Source organism: Phymastichus coffea, unplaced genomic scaffold (assembly GCF_024137745.1).
Source record: "Phymastichus coffea isolate CEN01 unplaced genomic scaffold, Cenicafe_Pcof_1.1 PCOF00015, whole genome shotgun sequence".
NCBI classification, from domain to species: domain Eukaryota; kingdom Metazoa; phylum Arthropoda; class Insecta; order Hymenoptera; family Eulophidae; genus Phymastichus; species Phymastichus coffea.
The window spans coordinates 5,996,620-6,018,628 of NW_026706826.1; the positions used below are offsets into that span (position 1 = coordinate 5,996,620).

At 35.5% G+C, this 22,009-nt stretch overlaps 1 protein-coding gene across 8 annotated transcripts in view; it reads right to left on the reverse strand.

Annotated features, from left to right (window-relative positions):
* The window catches only part of LOC131675033 (latrophilin Cirl-like), a 795,927-nt gene that overhangs the window by 390,446 nt on the left and 383,472 nt on the right, over positions 1-22,009 (reverse strand). The window lies entirely within an intron of this gene.

The window sequence follows — 22,009 nt, forward strand, 5'->3', positions numbered from 1 at the left end:
TGATAACGCCCCTGCTCACACATCGTTGCTTGTGCGCGAATTTTTGGCTAAAACCAACACAGTAACGATGCCACAGGCACCGTATTCCCCAGATCTGGGCCCCTGTGACTTCTTCTTGTTCCCAAAACTGAAGAGGCCCATGAAAGGACGGCGTTTTGCCACGATTGAGGAGATAAAGACGGCATCGAAGGATGAACTAAACAAGATCACAAAAAATGATTTTTTGAAATGCTTTGAGGATTGGAAAAAGCGTTGGCACAAGTGCATTATATCGGAGGGGGATTACTTTGAAGGAGATAAAATAAAAATTGATGAATAAATAAATATTTTTTGAGTAAAATAAAAATTCACCTTACTTTTTCATCACACCTCGTATACTCATACGTACGGAGCGGCGGTTAGCTCTGCATGGTGGGAGTTTTTTTTAAATAAACCCCTTTTGTACTAGCTAATCCACCCTGTTACAAATAATTTTAATTGCGTTTAATTATTAATTATATTATATTTTAATATGAAAAGTTAATTTGTTTATTACATTGTAAATATTAATTATCAGAATAATGCGGATACTCTAAACTAGTGATGATTATCTAAGTAGCATGAGTAAGAATTGGTTTCATTAATAACAGTTTAATTATAACTGTTATTAATAAATAAATAATTAATAATTTATTTAAACGTTAAGTTGTATATAGAAAGAAAGCTTAATTTCGTACATAATAATGACAGTTTCATAATTTATAAATCTTAGTTAATTAATCTAGTAATTGTATTATAAGATTATAGAAAAAACCGATACAAATATGAAAATTTGTTATAATTCAAATGTTATTAACTAATTTAAGTATATCTTTTTAGAAATTACTTCTACAATTGATAAACTATATAGTTATGTAGAATTTTAATATTGTTTTATTGTAAATACGATGATATTACATTAATTAAGTTTATTAGTTAATAACTTTTGACGATACTATTTGTGATAATTATAAATCATACAAAAACGATCAATAATTTATTTTGTAAAGTTTACATGTTTTAAAACTTTTGTATTAATGTTTATTTACTTGTAAATTTAGAAAATTCATTCCTCAGAAATTGCGAATCATTTTCGAAGATTCGAAAAGAACGCTCCTGCGAAAATAGGCGGGAAAATCTGTGTATAGATACGCTGATTTTTGCACAGGCTAGCATTCACTGCTAGCCATGCACATTGAGCGCATGAAATTGAATAATCTTGGCTAATACCTAAGTTCTTTCTCTTATTATAATGAACTGAGCAAATCCTCTCACTTTCTATTGTAATTCATGCTCAACTTATAGAACAGTTCGCGCTATATGAAACTTGGGCTGAATTATATCCTTTATAAGAAAGACTTTAGCTCTGTTTATGGTCAATTCTCACCATAAAAAACTAGGACGAAGTCTGTCTTTTCCTTGAAATTTTACTTATATACTTATATACATAATTTGATGATTTATTTCATATTAATAATTAGAGTAATATTGAAAGAAACAAATTCTTACTCATTAACGCAACAAGACCACGAGAGTACGAACTATTGAATGAATTATAAGTGATAAGAACATCATAGAGTATAGCTGTGTATAGTAAAAGTTTGTTTTTGATTGTCAGTTCCGATTTTTTTCCTATGAGCCAGTACATTTTCTTCCATTTTAATTCTAACTCTTTCCTTTTAGTAAATATGTCCTTTTTCCATGTTAACATTCGATTCAAGGGTATACCTAAATATTTTAACTGCTCGCTTTGAGGAATGTATTTGTCATTTAATTTAATAGGTGAACAGGTGTCTTTCCAAAGAGTAAATGTAGTGTGTATTGATTTTCTCTCGTTTACTACTATTCTCCACGAGTTAAGCCAGTAATGTACGAGGTGTGATGAAAAAGTAAGGTGAATTTTTATTTTTCTCAAAAAATATTTATTTATTCATCAATTTTTATTTTATCTACTTCAAAGTAATCCCCCTCGGATATAATGCACTTGTGCCAACGCTTTTTCCAATCCTCAAAGCATTTCAAAAAATCATTTTTTGTGATCTTGTTTAGTTCATCCTTCGATGCCGTCTTTATATCCTCAATCGTGGCAAAACGCCGTCCTTTCATGGGCCCCTTCAGTTTTGGGAACAAGAAGAAGTCACAGGGGGCCAGATCTGGGGAATACGGTGCCTGTGGCATCGTTACTGTGTTGGTTTTAGCCAAAAATTCGCGCACAAGCAACGATGTGTGAGCAGGGGCGTTATCATGGTGCAAAAGCCAATTTTTATTTTTCCACAAATTCGGACGTTTCTGGCGGATTGCTTCGCGCAAATTGCGCATAACTTGCAGGTAATATTCCTTATTTACTGTTCTACCCTGTGGCAAGAACTCATGATGCACCACGCCCCTGCAGTCAAAGAAAACTGTAAGCAAAACCTTTACATTTGATCGAACTTGGCGTGCTTTTTTTGGTCTTGGTGATCCAGAATGCCTCCACTGGGACGATTGAGTCCTAGTCTCGACGTCATAACCGTATACCCATGTTTCATCACCTGTTATAACCCTGTTGAGTAAATCTGGATCATCGTTGACGTCATTCAGTAGCTCTCGGGCGATGCTCATGCGACGTTTCTTTTGGTCGAAATTGAGGAATTTCGGAACAAACTTCGCTGACACACGTCTCATGTCTAAAACACTCGTCAAAATTGATTGGCACGAACCAAATGAGATGCCAATATCATCAGCAATTTCTCTAATGGTAATTCGGCGATTTCCCAACACTATTTTCTTGACTTCTTCAACATTCTCATCAGTTGTTGATGTGCTGGGGCGTCCAGAACGAGGTTCGTCGTCGGTGTCTTCTCGGCCTTCTTGGAAGAGTTTATACCACTTGTAAACATTTTTTTGGCTTAAAGTAGACTCACCGTATGCCACTTTCAGCATTTCAAGTGTTTTGGAACATTTGATTCCATTTTTCACACAAAATTTAATGCAAACTCTTTGATCCATGTTTTTAGACAGCAGCAAATCGTGGAGCACGCAAAACACTTCTAACCTTGATGCCTCTCACAAACAAACCAAACATACTACAAAGCTGAAATTTGGAACGTATGTTCTAGACGAGTGTACCGACATAACCAAATAAAAAAGTCGAAGATCGAACGGACGTAGCCCGCTAAATTTCAAAATTCACTTTACTTTTTGATCACACCTCGTAAATGTTGATTTATGTATTCCTATAATATTTCTGTTTCTATTATTTCTTCATGATGTGTTGTTCGCATTGCTGTATCATCAGCATAAGTTGCTGTTATAATACTTTGGGACTTTGCTAGGTCCCACGTGTATAGCAGGTATAGCGTTGGGCCTAAAACACTTCCCTGTGGTACTCATGCTTTTATTGCTTGACGTTGCGATACCTTATCATTTATTTTAACTTGGAATGATCTGTTACGGATATATGCTTTTATAACTTACAGTGACGTTCAAGAAACATTTCCTTTCCCCATTTATACAGTGCCAGACTTTGTCAAACGCCTGGGCGACATCGAGAAATATGCCTGTGCTGTACTGTTGACTTCGATGGTTTTTCTCGCAACGTTAGCAATTCTGTTAACTTGTTCGATCGTTGAGTGATTGCATTTAAATCCAAACTGATGATCTAGTATAAGTTTTTTATTAACAATAATTGGGCTAATTCTAGTTAGGATTAATTTTTCGAAGACTTTTGCGAGTATTGGTAATAGACTGATTGGTCTACATGAAGTCACAATAGACTGATTGGTCTACATGATGGTCTACAAGTGTCGTTTCTTTACCGAGTTTAGGTATTAATATAATCTCTGGTATTTTCCATTGAGAGGGAAAATAGTAAAGACGGAAACTGCATTTAAAACTATTGTTATATATCTTATTGTTATTAACGGTAGTTTTTTTGATAATTTTGCCTGTAATTTTATCATATCCGGGAGTTTTTTTGCAATGGATATTGTTAATTATTTGTAATACTTCCTTTAATTTTACTGTGTTTATGAATATGTCTTCTTGAATATTTAAATTTTCTAATAGAATTTTTTCTTCTTGTTCAGTGATTAATCTTTAAGGGAGTTTAAGTTGATGTAGACATTTTTTAGAACGTTCAAAATATGAGTTTTCCAATGCAATGATGATGTGATAGTTAGTCATAGACTCTTTACTGATAGGGAAAAGGAAATGATGATATTGTCGACGGAAATTCGAGAAAAAGAAAAAGGAAGACGTATAGAGTTCACTGCCGAATATAATTACTTTTGTTTTGGCGACATTCAATTGCAAGCCATTCAGTGAAGCCCAGACACCATTAGCCTGAGCGTTGAGCTGCACCTTAGCAACGTATTTCAGATAAGAAACCGTGATGATAGATCTAAGTGTCGTTAGTATACATGATATGTCGGCAAAAATGCAATAGCCTGGGGAAATCGTTAATGAAAATGGTGAACAGTAGAGGACCAAAGAACACTGTCATAAAAGACACTAGTCTGGGCACGAAACCATCGCGTGACCGCATAACCCCGATCGAAAACAGCTTGCAACCGTTCAGACAAGTAACTGAAGAACAACCGAAGAGCAGAGTCGTCAATGCTGCAGGCCTTCAGCTTGCAAATGAGAAGACATGGGGGATACTACCGAAAGCTTTGGTAAAGTCGAACAATACCAGGATGGTGACCTGACGCAGCTCAACAGCATACCTTACGTTATCCAGGAGGCCGACCTGAGCGGTACTCAGTTGAATGTCCCGCCCAAAAACCAGCCTGTCTTGGATCATGAATATTATGAGCCTCTAGAAAGCATAAGAATTACTTATAAAGCAGACGCTCAAGGACCTTGGAAGACTCACAGATCTGTGCTATTGGTCTAGTGTCAAACAGCGACTATGGAGTTTTTATTTTGGATAGTGGACGGATAATGATGTTCTTTCAATAGGAGGAGAAGATGGAGCTAGCGATGTATTGGTTAATGATGAATGTAAGTTGAGGTATAAGGGAGTTGATGGCACGCCTGATCATATCGTTAGTGAGGCCATCATAGCCCTTTGAGCGAAGGGCTAAGATCTCAGACTTGACGTTACGCTGCGAAACATTAGAGAAAGAGAATAGCAAAGGAGGATGCAAAAGGATAGGATCATAAGATCGAGTACCGTTGATATTCTCAAAGCCCTGATGGGTTAATGCAGAGTGACGATTAGCCACAGCTGCATAGTGGTCATTAAGGTCATCAGAGGAAAAAAAGCAGTAGATAGGGCAGAGGACTAGAGGCTATACCAATATCATGGAGGGCTCTCACTTGAGTTTAATTGAGTTGACATAATGGATGATATCATGAATGTATGAATTTTTAGCGGTGTCGATGTAATTGGAAATAAAGTTGCAGAGAACGCGATATTGAGGTAGTAAGCATAGGGAGCCAGTTTTTTTGTAGCGCCTAAAGAGTACATCACGGGGACGCATTTTCACTCGCAACTCAGTAGAAACATAGTGATTTTTCTTTGTTATAACGCAAATTTCCCGCAAAGGGGCAAGCTCATTGAAAGCTGATAGAATTATACTAATGAACACACTCTCAAGCTGATCAACTGGTAAGGATGAGCATTGAAGAAGATTAAAATAGTTCGAGAAACTGGTGGTAATTAAGATATTTAGGGCAAATGAATCAACGCAGTGAAGAGAGCAAGAAGTGAAAGATTTCACGAAATTTTTAGGTAATGAGAAAAAAATGGAAAGATAACTTAGGTCATGATACGGAACAAATGGAGAGAGAGACTGCGCAAATTTGAGAATCAAAGTGGAGACATTTGTGATGAAAAGATCAAGGTAGGTGTAGGTTATTTCGCCGGTCTTAGATATAGGATGGTGAGTGTATTTGGTGGATACAACTTTTAAAGTATTACGTCCTGATAAGTAAACTTTACTTATTTTGAGGTCAACGGCAACCAAGCGAGCTCAAAGTAGCAAATTAACCTATTAAGGCCCAGGCTAAAACTGGAAGAGATAGCGTCAAACTACCTATGCGATTCATAGGCAAATAGAAAAAAAATTACCCGTGTTTTTTCTTTTGTCATTTGCAATTGTTTATAAAAACTTATTTAAACAAATTACCAAAAAAGTAATTTTTTTTTAAATCTGATTACGGGAATCGATTAAACGGGAAAATACATGAAAAAAAATATATATATATATATTTCATTTACAACTTATGTTACATTTGGTTTTTTTTTATTTCTTACATTACTATTTGTGTCTCGTGTCCAGTTTGTGTTTGTGTAGTTGATGATGTATGTGTTTTGTGTGTGTATGTATGTATGTGTGTGTATATTTTGTGTATGTATGTATATTTGTAGGTGTGTCTGCAACTCTTGTGTCTCTGTCTTCTGCGCCTGTCTGTTCCTCTTTTCTTCCTATTGTTCTGTTGATTAATCTCCTCTTCCTCTCTCTCTCTCTCCAAGATCTACCTTTTCCGCTCTTCTGTTTTTCTCTTTCTTGCATATTTTCTTTTCAACTTTTTCCTTTGTTACTTTCTTTTGCCTTTTCACCTTTACCTTTCCTTTGCTTTTGCTCTCATTCTTGATAATCATTTCATCTATCTTTCTCCTTATTAGGGCTTTGATACCTTTTTCTTATTTCCTATTGCTCCCTCTGCCTTTCCTTTCCTCAACCTAACTTATTTTTCCTTCGTATCTTATAATTTGTCTTCTAATTTACCTTTTTCTTTCTCTTCTTCGATTCTTCTTCTTTTCCATTTTGTTCCATCCTCCAATACCTGCTTCCTCTCGCTTGTGTAGTTGCTAGAACTCGTGTTTTGTGTGTGTGTGTGTGTGTGTGTGTGTGTGTTTTGTGTGTATGTGTGTGTATGTAGATGTGTCTGCGAGTCTTGCTTCTCTGTCTTCTGTTTCCTTCTCTCCTTAGGGTCTTGCAGTTTCGTCTTCTTGTTTTTCTTTTTCTTTCTTCTCTTCATTTCTTCTTCTTTTCTATTTTATCTTCATCATCCACGCTATCTTTTCTTTGCTTCCTATTATTATTTTTTCCCATTCTTCCCCTTCCTTTCGCTTTTTTCACATTTTTCTACAATGATTTTCTAATTTTCTTCCTCTTTCATACACATTCTGCATCTCATATTTTCTTCTTTTTCCCAATACCTGCTTCCTCTTTCCCTTATTTGTAGGCCTTTTAGTCTTCCCTCTCCTTGAATTTCCTTTAACCTATACCTTTTCATTTCTTCTTTCAGTTCTTTCCACTCGTTTATGTATCTTGATTTTTCTAGTTTTTCTTCTAGTTCTTTTTCTTCTTTTTTCTTTAGCTCATCTCTTATTTCTTCCCAAAACTCTTTCCTCATTTCATCTCCCTCTTCCCTCTCTCTGTATATTTTACTTTTTTCTAGCCTTTCCTCTCTCTCCTCCTTCTTATCCTTTTTATTTCTTCCATTTCTTTCCCTTTTCTTTAGTTGTCTCCATGCTTCTTTTTTTATTGAGACATCTCTTTCTTCTCTTATTTTGTTTTCATACCTTATTGCTCTTTCTAATGCTGTTTCTTTTATTTCTTGTCTTCCTGTTTCCAATAGTATTAAGTAACTTGGTGTGTTTCTATCTAATCCTAATACCCACTTTATGTATTTTAGTTGTAGTCTCTCTATTTCTTCATATCTCTTCCATCCCCAGACTTCTGCTCCATACATAATCACGCTTTTCGCCAGTGCATCGAACGAGTTCATCCTTAGCTCCCAATTTTCTCTAAATAGCTTTTCTCCTAGCCCCCATAGTCTTCCGAGTCCCATATTTATTTTCCCTGCTACCTTCTTTATCTACTTTTTATTTCCGTTATTTCTGCTTATCACATATCCCAAGTAGTTGTACTCTTCAACCATCTCTATCTTCTCACCTTCCCATTCGAATTCTTCTTCCTTCCCCCTTCCTCCTCCACTCCTGCATTTCATCATCTTTGATTTTCCTACATTTAACTCTAATCCCCTTTCTTCCAGGTATCTTTTTAATTTTTGCAGCATTGTTTCATTCCAATTTCGCTCTTTGCCATTATCACTATATCATCTGCATATCCTAATGTCCATATTTTCTTCCTTCCTATCACTACCCTTCCTTCCTGCACCTGCTTGATCTTCACTTCCAGGTCGGCGAAGGCAAGATTAAATAGCGTGGGGCTCAAAGGGCACCCTTGCCTTACGCCTTTGTAAGTCTCAAACTCCCCAATTATTTCTCCTCCAACTTTTACCTTACTCCCTGTTTTCTTGTATATTTTTTCTATTCTTTTCCTAATTTTTCTATTTATCCCTTTCTCTTTCATTGTTTCCCATATTTTCTTTCTCTTTATCTTGTCAAAAGCGGCCTTCATGTCGGCAAAGAATACAAACAGTTTTCCTCTTTTTTCCCTTATTTCCTTCCCTATTATTGTTTTTAATATATATATTGCGTTCATTGTTCCTCTTTTCTTCCTAAATCTCATTTGCGTATCGCTTAACGTTTCTTTAGCTTCTAGTTCTCTTTCCAGCTTTTTCCTCAGTATTTCGGCGTATATTTTATATCCCGTGTCCATCAGCGTTATTCCTCTGTAGTTTCTTACTTCTTCTGTTCACCCTTTCTTATATATTGGTACTATACCTTCCTCCATTCTTCCGGATATCCTTCTCCTTTCCATATTCCGTTTAAGAATTTTATCATATCTTTTAACAAGCCTTCCGTGCCTTCCATCCACGCTTCATTTCCTATACCATCTTTTCCTGTCGCCTTTTTCTTTTTCATTTTTCTTATTATCTCTTTTACTTCTCTTACTTTAATCTCTTCACCTCCCTCTCCTTCGCTGTCTTCGGTTTCTTCCCCTTTGCTTTCTTCCTTTTCTTTCTCTCCCAGTTGTCCCTGGAAGTGCTTTAACCATTCTTCTTTTCCTATTTTTTTATCTAATCCAATTCTTTCCTTCCTATTGCTATTCACTTTATCCCAGAATTTTCTTCTCGTTTTATCTTTTCTTATTTCTTCTGCCACTCTTTTCTCCTCAGCTTCTTTCGCTTTTCTTATTTCCTCTCTATATTCTCTTTCTGCTTCTAGGTATTTGCCTCTGTCTCCTTCCCCTTTTCTTACTTTATTTAACTCTGCCATCACCCTAACCCTTTTTATCCTACATTTTTCTCGCCACCAGCTTTTTTTCGATCCTTTTTTTCCCTTATCTTCTTTTTTACTGCGTTCCTCATTCTATTTTCTATCTCTTTCCATTTTTCTGTTCCTTCTATTACGTCTATCCATCTCTGGTACTCTCTTATACCTTCTTCGATCCAGTCGTCTATCATTCTTTCTTCCTCTTCTTTTCTTTATTCTGCTATTTTGTCTCTCAATTCCACTTCTACAGGTAAGTGGTCCGACTTTACCCTCTCTTTTATTTAAACCCTTTTTATTGCCTCATCTCATTCCTCGTTACCCACTACATAGTCTATCGTTGACATTTCTCTCGCTCCTATATATGTTATTTCTCCCTCTTCATCTCCTTCTTTTCTCCCATTCGTTATCACTAAGCCCATTTCTCCCAGCCATTTTATCATTTCTTCTCCCACTGCATTTAACACTTTCTTATCCTTGGCCTTTATTTCTTCTAGATTTTCATATGTCTCCCATTCTCTCCTTTCATTTCCTGTTCTTGCGTTGAAATCACCTCCTATAATTATTGTTTTTCCTCTGTTCTCCTCTATCTCTTCGCTTAGGTATTCATAGTTTTCCTTTTTCTTATGTTGCATATACACCGTTGCTATCATGGATTTCCTCCCTCCGATCTTTATTTCTCCCGATATTACCTATTTGTCCTTTCATTCTTCCATTCAACCTTATCCATCCCTTTCCTCACTCTTACCGCCATTATTCCTCCCTCTATTTCTCTCCCCCTTCTTCCTTCCCTTCTTGAGTCTCTCCACTCTATGTTGTACTCTTTCAGTTGTTTCCACACACCAGTTCTTGCCCCTTGCCTCTTCACCCAGATTTCCGTTAGCCCTATTATGTCGAATTCCCTAACATATTCCCAGTCGTCTTCCTCCATGCTCCTCATCCCCGCCACGTTCCAGAATAGTATCTTTACTGCCTTTCTTCCCTCTCTCTCCCTTCCCCCTCTCTCTCCTTTATCTCTATTGCTTTCGAAACCCTTCCACGCCTTTTCCTACCATTTTTCCCTCTCTTTCGCTCCACCACCATTCTTCTTCCTCTGATTTCACCCCGTTATGCCACATCTTTACCTCTTTATCTTTACTTTTTATTTCTCTCGCTTTCCTTCTTACTTTCTCTCTTATCTTTCTCTGCTTCCACGTCCAGTCCTGATCTATGTATATCGTTTTCTGTCCCAGCTTATTTTTCTTCTTCATAATTCCTTCTTTTTGTTCCCATGAAGCGCATCTAATTTGCCACACATTTTTTCCTCTTTCTCTCCGATCATCCCTCCCCGCTATCCCTCCTATTCTTCTCATATTCACTATCTCTCCTTTCATTTCTAGTTCCTCCCTTAATCAGTCCTCTGCCTGTCCCTTCTTTTCCCATCTTAACTCACCCTCTAAGCCTGTCACTATTATATTGTTTATCCTACTTTCTCTATCCATTTTTTCTCTCATGTATTCTAATTCTTCCTTATTGCCTACTTCTGTTCCTCTTTACTTCTTGTTTCCTCCTTCTATACTTTTTTTTAATTTCACGCACTCCTCTTCCAACTAGTTCATCCTCGCTCCCTATTTTTCCTGCAGTTTCTTTTCTCTACTTTCTGCTTTTTGCCTTTCTTCTCTCTTCTCTTTCATTCTTTCTTCTCTCTCTCTCTCTCTCTCTCTCTCTTGTTCTCTCCTAACTTTTCCTATTTCTTTCTCCCATCTTTCTTCTCTTCTTTTCCCCTCTGCCTCCATTCTTTCCATTTTTTCCATCATTTCTTTAAATATTTCTGTCCATTCTCTCCTTTTTTCCTCCCATACCTCTCTTAAATCCCTTATATCTGCCCGTATCTTTTCCATTATATCTTCTGCACCACTACTTTTTCCCACTTCTCTTATCGTGTTGTCCAATCCTTCTCCCCATCCCCTTCCATCTCACTCCCCTCGCTTTCACTCTTGCATCTCTTTGCCTCTCTCATTTCTCCTCTATTATTCTCCCTCAGCCCCTCTCCGCTCTCTCTCCCCCTCACCACCTTTACTCTTTTCTTCTTTTCCTCCTCTGGGCCATTCTTATCCATCCTTCCACCTTTATCTCTTAATTTTTCTGTTGTTACAAATCTTTCCATCACTATCCCGTACGCCTTAATTCGACTCTCTAATTCTACTCGGAATACCACCTTTATTCCCTGTCTTACCTTTTCTGTCTCCGCCTTTACTTCTTACCGTCCCTCCTCTCTACCTGCCTCTCCCGCTTTTCTCTCCACGCTCTTTTCACCTCTATTTCTCACCTCAAACACTTTTCCTCTTCAACTTTCTCACCAAAATTCGCACTCACAGCCAAGACATGTCCACACTCTTCCACCGGCCTTCCTTCTCTCACATGAAAAAAATATATGTAACATTTTTTTGTCGGACTTCAATTTGTCATGAAAAACAGCTATCAAACATTGATCATGTAATTCGATTTAATTTTTTTTAAGTTTTATTTTCGTGATTTTCTCGGTTACTTTTGCACAAGGGTATAGCACATTTTTGGCAATAAAATTCAGTTTTCATCTCACACGATAATACCCCACATGTTTTGTACATACGAGGTGTGTTCAAAAAGTAACGAGAATTTTTAAATTTCGCGGGTTTGGAGAGTCCGCTTGTATAAAATTTTTTTTTATTATGTTGGTACACATGCCCCTGAAGTACGATAAAATTTTCAGCAATATTCATTGCTTACTTTTTAAGTGGCAGCCGCTAACGTTAGACGTGTTTTTCGAGCTCGGCGATTTTCGTTTGTGAAAAAAAATGGATCAAAGAATTTGTATTAAATTTTGGGTAAAAAATGAAATAAAGTGTAGTAAAGTTTGTCAAATGTTAACAAAGGCATATAGTGAGTCTGCTATGAGTAAAACAAGGATTTATGAGTGGTATAAGCGTTTCCAAGATGGGCACGAAAACGTTGAAGATGACGAACGACCCGGACGTCCAAGCACATCAACAACCGATGAAAACGTGAAAAAAGTGAAAGAAATGGTTATGAACGATCGCCGAATCACAATCAGATAAGTCGCTGATGATGTTGGCATATCAATTGGCTCATGCCATCAAATTTTTTCGAATGTTTTGGGTATGAAACGTGTGGCAGCAAAATTTGTTCCAAAATTGTTGAATTTCAAACAAAAACAGCGGCGAATGGAAGTTGCTCAGGAGTCGCTAAATGAAGTCAATAACGATGCAGAACTTCTAAAACGTGTTATAACAGGTGACGAAACATGGGTTTACGGATATGATGTCGAAACTAAGGCTCAATCGTCCCAGTGGAGGCATTCTGGATCGCCAAGACCGAAAAAGGCTCGACAAGTGCGGTCGAATGTGAAGGTTATGCTCACTGTGTTCTTCGATTTTAATGGCATAGTGCATTATGAATTCTTGCCACAAGGTCAAACAATCAATAAGCAGTACTACCTACAAGTTCAACGTCGTTTGCGTGAAGCAATCCGAAAAAAACGTCCGGATTTGTGGCAAAACAATTCATGGCTTTTGCACCACGATAATGCGCCTGCTCACACTTCATTGCTTGTTCGTGAATTTTTGGCCAAAAACGAAACTGTAACGATGCCTCAGCCTCCATATTCGCCAGATATGGCTCCATGTGACTTTTTTCTATTTCCAAAAATAAAGAGAACATTAAAAGGCCGTCGTTTTACAAGCATAGATGACATTAAAAGCGAATCGCTGAAAGAGCTAAAAGCTATTACAAAGATCGAGTTTCAAAAGTGTTTCGAGGATTGGAAAAAGCGTTGGCATAAGTGTATTGTATCCGAAGGGGACTACTTTAAAGGCGACAACATTAATGTAGATGAATAAATAAATATTTTTTTCATAAAACGAAAATTCTCGTTATTTTTTGAACACACCTCGTACCTTGTTTGATTACGTGTTTATGCAATGATGTGTCGCTTGATCTCTTTCGCTTGTTAGGACGTTGATTCGCAAATTTCTCAAGATAAAATTCACAAACTTCTTGCACAATATCTTTTGAACCTTTAGGCAAGTCTGGGTGCAGCTTATTATAAATCACAGTAGCATTAGTCAATGAAGCCTGAATAAGTCGTAAGAACAGACACCATGTCCATTTTTTACTCCTAATTGAAGGCATCAAAGCATTGCAATGTTGATCATGCAAATCAACCCCACCCATGTTTTGGTTATAGGAAGAAAACGCTTGAGGAAAAAGAATGGACCTCTTAGCTTTTTCATGCCATCGCTGCACTTCAATTTTCGGTTTATCCCCAAATTTTGTTGATAACACTGATACAGGTTTGGAATCTATCACAGTTATATAATTCAGTTTGAAATTTTGATCATGAAGAGCGATAGTTGTTCCCCTCTCAGCTTTTTTTGGCATTTCAACTTTTTCTTTGACGCAGTTTTGTCTGACCGTCCCAGTTGCTGATAATCCAATTTTTTCGAAATGTACCATAAGATCTGGATTGGTGAAAAAATTATTAAAATACACATGATACTTAGTAAGATCTTCTTTATTAGTTACTTGTAGTAAAGGCGATAGCAACTTGATAACGACTTTCGATCCCAAACAAACAGCAAGTAGAGGGTTCCGTTCATCGAGTCCTGCTTTACCTGCATAAATATCCAGTTCATATAAATATCCATCTGAGGAACAGAGGGCCCATAATTTTATTCCAAATCTGATTGGCTTATTTCTAATACACTGTTTTATGTCAAACTTCCCGAAAAATTTTACCATTATCTCAGCTATTGATAAGTTGTAATCAAAAAAACCGAACTGCATACTATTTTCACGAAAATAATCATATAAACTTCTAATTTTCCAAACTTTATCATTTTTATTTTCATCTTGAAATTTATAAAATCTTATTTTCTTCTTGATTTCAATAAATTTATTTCTTGTCATAAGTTCAGAAATAACTGGACATTGTAAGATTTTTTTAGTTGACCAATAGTCACGGAGATTCTTTCTCGAATTGAAAATAGTAATCATTATGATAACAATAAATTTTTCTAGATCATTCATACTTAATTCAAAATTGTTTTCAGTTGTAGCTTCTATGATATAATTTTTCATTGAATTTGAGAAATATACTTCAAATAATTCCAAAGAGTTTTTAGAATACAAAGAGGAAATGGATTGAACGTTGAAGGGATCATCGTTATTCACAGTTGAGGTATCATTCAAATCTAATACTTGCCAATCGTAAACATGATTGGGTTCTAATAGTTTTTGACTGCTGCTATATGCGCTTTTTATATGTTCATACGAACCAACAGGAATCAATTCAAATGATATATTTTCGTCAACATTGCAATCAGAATCCCAATATCATCATCCTCGACAAAATCAGTTAAATCTTTAACCATCCCACTTGTCATTTTTGCTTGGTTCAAAAATAGACAGCAATTTACAAGAAATTATAGATTTTTGCTGTAAGTCAGATAGAAATCAAATTTTCGTATCAAGAAACAAAACCTCTAAATTTTCTGTAAAACTGTTAGCCCACCACTCGAACGTGATCTCTAACACAGTTTACAAATTTTTACAATCAAAAAAATTTTTTTTCAACTAAACTGAACTTAACCATCAGGTTGAATCACTTGTGACTGTCGGTATCAATTCAATGCTTGATAGCTGTTTTTCATGACAAATTGAAGTCCGACAAAAAAATGTTACATATAATTTTGTCATGTTTTTTCCCGTAGAATCGATTTCCGCAATCAGATTTGTAAAACAATAAATTTTTTGGTAATTTATTCCAATAACTTTTTATAAATAATTGCAAATGGCAAAAAAAAAACACGAGTATTTTTTTTTTCGATTTGCCTATGAATGGCATAGTTAATTTTTCGCTATCTAGCGTAGATTTTGCTTGGGATTTGGCGAAGAAACTTTGACTGTCGGAGCCGCAATATTTATTGCCGTTTTACATTAACAAATTGAAGTGCAGTAAAAAAATGTTATATATATTTTTTTCATGTTTTTTCCCGTAGAATCGATTTCCGTATTCAGATTCGTAAAACAATAACTTTTTTGGTAATTTGTTTAAATAACTTTTTATAAACAATTGTAAATGGCAAAAGAAAAAACACGGGTATTTTTTTTTTCGATTTGCTTATGAATCGCATAGTTAGTTTGACGCTATCTCTTCCAGTTTTGGCCTGAGCCTTAAAGGGTTAAGCACTAAATGTATTTCGCCTTATACGAAATACAAAATTGTCATACCAACAATAGATCGAACTCAGCAGAATTTCAACCCAGAAATTGAAACACAGACATACTGACTTATTGATTACTCGACAAATCAATGTAGGCTAATAAGTTAACGTGTAAAACAGCGTATCGATTTTTAGTCAGTTGATTCGCGACGCACGAGAATTCCACTGTATTAATTTACTTTGCCACTCACGGAATGAACTTTTATTAAATAAAGCGAAATATATTACTAGTCTCTTTAAATATTGTATTGAAAGTTTATTTCTCCAACTTTCATACGAGATATCCTCAATAACTATAAAATCAATTTAAGAGAATCAATATAAAAAAACAAAATAAAAAATTAAGAGAAATAGAAAAATATATATCTACAACAAATATAAAAATTTACACTGATATTTAACGACAAAAAATAAAAGTTGGAAATAAGATAATAATGAATCGATTTTTTTTTTGAACGAATGACCCAGGTAAGTCCTACCATCGTTATATATATATATACATATTGTATCTCGACCATACTGTCTTAAACAAATTTATTAATTTCAATAAATACATGTCATGGCTACGGAGTCACGACATAACAAATTGGTTCCGGTACAAAAAGGGTGTTTGCTTTGCATAAAGTGATACTTATGCAAGAATAATTTTTAATGAACAATAAGGTTTCGCCTAGTTCTAATAAAAAAAAAAGCAAAAACCAAACCAGAATTAAAAGCTAGCATAATTAAATCAAGCACTACTACAAATCCTTTTAAAAAAACAATAAACTCGCATGTTCTCCTCCTAGAACAGGCAGCCAAAACAATAAAATAAAAATTTCAGATGATCTAGAGAAAACTAAGAAGCAAACACCACAAGAAGACAAATTAATTAATACTTCGGATACCAATATCCAGAAGAAAATTCACAACAAAAATGGTTGCAAATTTAACAAAATAAAAGGAAATCATTGTCAACACTGTCAAGTAATGGGCCATTCTGTCCAACTTAGAATAGAATACGTATGTTGGAAGTGTAAAGAAAGTGGACACAACCCATATACCTGCTCGAAATTACTTAAGACAACAGATCCCTGTGCAGTTTGCGACAGTACAGGATACACAGTGATAAATTGCCCAAATGTAACATACAAACGTTGCAACAAAGTCGGTCACACGCTAAAATTTTGCCCAAATTCAGACGAAGTAAGAAGATATAAATTTGCAGCGTGTGCAATTTGCAACGAAGAAAATCATGAAACGAATGACTGCAAATTAGTAAAAATTTTGAATACTTATAATAAAAACAATATAAACAACGAAAACAAAGATAATACAAACTCTAATTTTAATAACAATAAACGTAGAAGCGGAAACAACAATTACAACAACGGATCTACACGATATAATAATTTTAGAAGAAACAACGAAACAAAATGCTATTATTGTCACATGAAAAACTATACAATCGAAAATTGCTTAAAAATAAAAGCACTCGGAAAAAATGCAAAAAAAAGTATTGTATGTTCCTATTCCAAAGAATCAGGTCACAAAATTGAATCATGTCTAATTATAAAATCATTGGAAAACAGTTAAGAAAAATTTTGCAAGATTTGTAAATGAACAGATCATACAGCTTTACAATGCTTCAGACGTAATAGTCAGGGAAACGAATAGATTCTTCTGAAATTAAGTGCACGGAAGAACGATATGAAATAAATTTAACTGACGCCAAATCCGTTTACGAAAACAATTTCCATTACCACATAAACTACAAGATATTGCAATAGATGAAAAAAAATCTAATATCTCACAACCTAATCCGAAAATCGAAAAGTGATTTTAACGCACCAACATGGGTTTAAGAAAAAAAGCTTGGCAGATGGAAAAGCCAGATGGCATTTAATAATCGACTACAGAAAATTAAATGAAAAAACTGTCCTAACCCATACTTAATTCCAAATATAACTGAAATGTTCGACCAATTGGGAAAAGCAAAATATTACCTTGTTGTTGACCTAAAATCAGGTTTCCACGAAGTAAAAATGTATCCGAAAGACATTTTTATAACTGCATTTAGTAAACACCCTTTAGATTTGAATTCCTCGTTTTACTATTTGACCTAATAAACTCACCTAGAACATTTCAAAGAATACTTAATACAGTTTTAGGCGATTTATTTACCAATATATGTTTCTTCTTTATTCGAAGAAACAGTAGATGAAGTCAACGAACGCTTTTACAAAGTAGCTCAAAACCTGAGAGAAGCTGGTTTAAAACTCAAACCTCAAAAAAGCTATTAACTAAAAATAGAAGTATCTTTCTTAGAGCACATTATAAGTAAATCCGTTATCTAACCAGACTAAAAAATACAAGCCATCGAAGCTTTTCCAACAACGAAAATTACAAAAAACCTAAGAGAATTCCTCGGAATTTACAATTATTATAGACGCTTTGTTCCGAATTTTGCTGAAATAACAAAACCGCTAACTATACTTCTGCACGAAAATGTAAAATTTTTCTGGAAAGTAGAACAACAACAAACATTGAATAAACTGAAAAAATTACTATGCAAAGCTGCCATTTTACAATACCTACAATTCGACAAGCATAACATCATTAGAACGAATTCGTCAAACCACAGTTGAGGTGCGGTACTCTCTCAAGGATAATTGGGTTACGACAGACCCATCGCATATGCATCCAGAGTTTTAAATAAAACAGAACAAAATTATATGACTTATGAAAGAGAAGCCCTTGGAATAATTTTCGCAATCAAAACATTCCGAACCAACTTATTTGGTAACATATTTATCGTACTGTAGTAACTGATCACAAACCTCTACTCTTATTAAAGTCAGCCGATAATAATAGCAGAGTGCAAAAATGGCGATTAGCCTGCATACATAGCTCGACTGGTAGGGGAAGCCATACGAGGTCTGTCCGGAAAGTATCGGACCTACCTTTATATTTTCATGCTAGCGTTATTCTTTATCATCTGTTGGGTGGCATCCTTCAAAGTAATCCCCACTTGTTTGAATAACACGGTTCCATCGATGTTTCCACTTTATAAAACAGTCCTGGAACTCACTTTTAGGGATAGCCTTAAGTACACTCGTCGCATTGTTTTCAACCGTTGTTTTGTCATCAAATCGGTGTCCTTTTAGCGGTTTTTTTAGTTTTGGAAACAGCCAAAAGTCACAAGGGGCTATGTCGGGACTGTATGGAGGTTGTCGAAGCAATGCGATATTGTGTTTGCTCAAAAACTGCTGCACAAGATTGGATGAATGCGCTGGCGCATTATTATGATGGAGAAGTCAGTCACCACTTTCCCAAAAGTGCGGCCGTTTTCTGCTTACTGCATCACGCAAATGTTTTAAAATTTGAACGTGGTATTCTTTATTGACTGTCTGACTTGTTGGTGCATATTCCTGATGTACAACACCTTCACAATCGAAAAAAACAATCAACATTGACTTAACATTGCTCCGACTTTGACGTGCTTTTTTTGGTCTTGGCGATTCAGAATGCTTCCACTGTGAAGATTGTTGTTTTGTTTCAGGATCATAACCATAAACCCATGATTCATCACCTGTAATAACTTTTCTAATCACATTATCATCATTATTGACCATTTCCAGATTGTCCAGAGCGATTTCTAAGCGAATGTTCTTCTGTTCTGCTGTGAGAAATTTTGGGATGAATTTCGCACACACGCGTTTCATTCCTAAATTTTTGGTTAAAATTTCTGAAATGATAGTTTTTGGTATCCCAAGGTCTTCTTCTAGTTCTCGCACAGTCATACGAGGATCTAGTTCGATTGCAAGTCGCACCCGCTCAATATTATCTGCGGTTTTTGTCATCGAAGGTCGGCCGGAACGAGAATCACTATCCACAGAAGTGCGACCATCCTTGAGCCGTTTATACCACTCTTTTATTCGTGTTTTTCGCTTCTGAAGACCTTTTGCATCATTTCAATAGTTTCCGAACTCGTTTTTCCGAGTTGAAAGCAAAATTTGATGCAAATTCGTTGATCTTATTTTTCAGTCATTTTTGACAATATCAAAAAACGACGAACGCGAAAAAGGCACTGTAAACAAAGACACGCTGCGCATGAACTATACGTCCGGCAGGTGTCAGTAAGTAACCAATAGATTCGTAAGGCTTTACTGTTGACGTTTCTGTCCGGCAGAGGTCGCTTGAACACTATGGCGCGAAGATATAAACGTAGGCCCGATACTTTCCAGACAGACCTCGTACATACGAGTACCATACAATGTACGCCTACTGAAGTCCAACTGCTCTACACGGATAGGTATTTTGCACAACTTCCAGTAAAATCAAAAAACGGAACATACTACCTTACACCAAAGACAGACATCTTACTGAAGACGGGAACAGAAATAAATTGTAACATAATCATCCCCCAATACAACAAAATTGGAAACCAATGGATCAATCTCACACCAACACCAAGAAAAGTAACCAATACAGTCCTGACGTTGAAACCAAACACTACAATATATGCTCTTTCCCATGGAGAAAGCAGCACTCAACGTAATTGCAAGAGGTATGCGAGGCGATGAAAGCATGCAAGGAGGATTGATATCAAACTTGATATTTACGGAAAAAACTCTGACAGTCTTAACAGAAAACACCTGGAATAAAGTCATCAACAAACTCACTAAATTCGGCTCTATAAGCTCCGCCATTATAATGAGTGTTATTATATTTCAACGCGTAAAAAGTCTATTTAACGTGATAATTAGAGGCTATACATTGCACTTAATATATGGATTCTCAACATATTTGTTAGCAGCAGTGTTTGACGCAATCACATACCTACTCGTAGCACTAAACAAACTACTCGTCAAGCAAGGGAACAAAAACGCAGCAAAAAACAATGAATACGAATTGAATCAAATAGTAATTGACCACCCAGAAATCACCATACCAAAACCACCCCTGAACTTCCAAGCCACACCCAAAGAACCATAAAAAGCCATATCTTCAACACCGCTTCCAAACAAAATTTCCAAAATAAATAAACAAGATAATCCAATCTTCACATTAGACTTGCATTAATCATAATTATAAAATTAATATTCATAAAGATCTAAAATGAAACTCTACTACACTATAATACAAAATATTGCTATTTGCGTAACGTTATTATTATTAGTCTTCAGATAAAAGGCTATAGCGGGATACGGATGTTAAAATTGCCCCTACCTGTATTTTTATTTGGAGTCAGTCGTTCGAAAGGACATACTTGAAAATTTCTTTAGCCAAATTTGTATCTCCCTAGGTGGTAAAAGGACGTTACAATGATGAAAACGTGTTTTATCGAACATTATTTTTTTTGCTTCGCCGTTTACTCGAAAAAATCTGAAAAAATTCATAATGGTGTATACTATTGTACGAAAAGAGCCTGATTTGTTTCAGCTTTTTTTGTTTGAAAATGAAGTCAGAAAAAATTTTTGAGTTTTTCGACGAATTTTTTAATTATGAACAATATACTTGGCTAACTTCTCAATATTATTTCATAATGTATCTTTTTCCGTTCTTCTAGATGCATGCATCAGAATCACCATTTTCCGACCAAAACTTGCTCAAAATTTGAAAAAACCGATTTTTTCGGTATTTTTGCCATGTTTTTGGCACATAACCTCAATATTATATAGTGCAAAAAGTAATAGAATACTCAAGAATACTCAAAAATTTGTAAAAAATTTCTTTTACAAGTCCAGAATATTTTTAAAAACAATCAATTTTATCGTAAAAGCTCCGAAAGGCCTGATTTCACAACTCATATTAATATTTTCATATTACAAAATAATATTAACATATTACGTTTGCTATACTAACACAAACGTGCCGACACACAAATATACATTGAAACGACTCTCGGGTAGAATGAAATCTCTGACATTGGTGACACTTTCAAAATATATTTAACAATAAGTTCTCTTCAACAATTCTAGGGGATGCTTTGAAGCGTTATCGTTAGTTTCCTTACACACAAAGACACACACACACACACACACACACACACACACACACACACACACACACACACACACACACGCGCGCGCGCGCGCGCACGAACACACACATACACACACACGTATATATGAGTGATAATAGGGCAAACACATATATATATATATATATATATATATATATATTTACAGGTGAAAATACTAGATTATACTATATCAACGCTTCGCCTAGCGACCTATTCACGAAACTAGAGTAAGCTTGATTTAGAGATATACTTCATGTTACCCTATAGCGCGCATCTATACAGTTCCCTCTTCCCTTCGTCAGCTGACAACTTTCCAATTGGCAAATGTAAGCAAATCAAACGTTGAAAATGAACTGTGAGTAATTGAACTAGGAATTATCGTTGTTGGGTAACTCGAATAATTAAATGTAAATAGAAGTTTAATGGTTTAAAGGTATCGTTTCAAAGAGATTGTGATGAAAAATAAATATTTAAGCATCGCAAGTACTCATTGTTATTGTAATGTGCATCAGATTTGATGTTTTAAATTAAAAGAAAAGGATATTTTCGGGGTCGTAAACTTTTTTCTCAGCTGATAACGTTTACTTGGTATGTTAAAAAAAATTGCAG